The sequence below is a fragment of the Eucalyptus grandis genome, chromosome 6, assembly GCF_016545825.1.
Source record: "Eucalyptus grandis isolate ANBG69807.140 chromosome 6, ASM1654582v1, whole genome shotgun sequence".
NCBI classification, from domain to species: domain Eukaryota; kingdom Viridiplantae; phylum Streptophyta; class Magnoliopsida; order Myrtales; family Myrtaceae; genus Eucalyptus; species Eucalyptus grandis.
In genome coordinates this window covers 31,298,882-31,299,641 of record NC_052617.1, presented here as the reverse complement: position 1 = coordinate 31,299,641, position 760 = coordinate 31,298,882, and positions in this window count along the sequence as shown.

Sequence of the window (760 nt, the reverse complement as noted above, 5' to 3'; positions counted from 1 at the left end):
TCCGTTAACTTCGTTAGATTTAACCCATTTACCTATTGATGAGCGTGTGGATTTAGATAGAGCAAATAAAGCCGAATTTGTCAAGGCGTTGCATGAGAAGATGTGCACGAATATTGAGCGAGAGAGCAAAGTATGCAAGGCAAGCCAACAAAGGGCACAAGGAAGTGGTGTTTGAACCCGGCAATTGGGTTTAGGTTCATATGTGTAAGGAGCGATTTCCTGAGCAGCGACATTCTAAGTTATTACCATGAGGGGACGGATCGTTCATGGCGTTGGAAAGAGTTAACAATAACACCTACTAGCTTGATCTTCCATGTGAGTATGACATTAGTGTTACATTTAATGTTTCTAACTTGACTTTTTTCGATGCAAGTGATAATTTGAGGGCAAATCCTTTGCACGGGGGAGGGAATGATGTGGACATTGAGTCATATTAAGGAGGAGGTGCTAAGGATCCGTTGTCTATTTTGACCGGTTCAATCACACGAGCACGTGCCAAGCAATTCAGCAAGCTGTTGGCATTATGGTTCATGACCTTTGGCATGGAGATGACCTTGGATCAAATCTTGAATAATTTTGGAAATCTTGGCACAATTTGATTATTTGGTCACCAAATATTTGATCAAGACAATAAAATTATCTTCTTGTTTATGCATATTCTAGAATAGGAAGCATTAGATCTCTTAAATTGTAATAAAACTAAATTAGGTTTTGGGGCTAGTTTGGCCAAACTCTAGGGCTGGTTTTAGGGTTTGTGTGG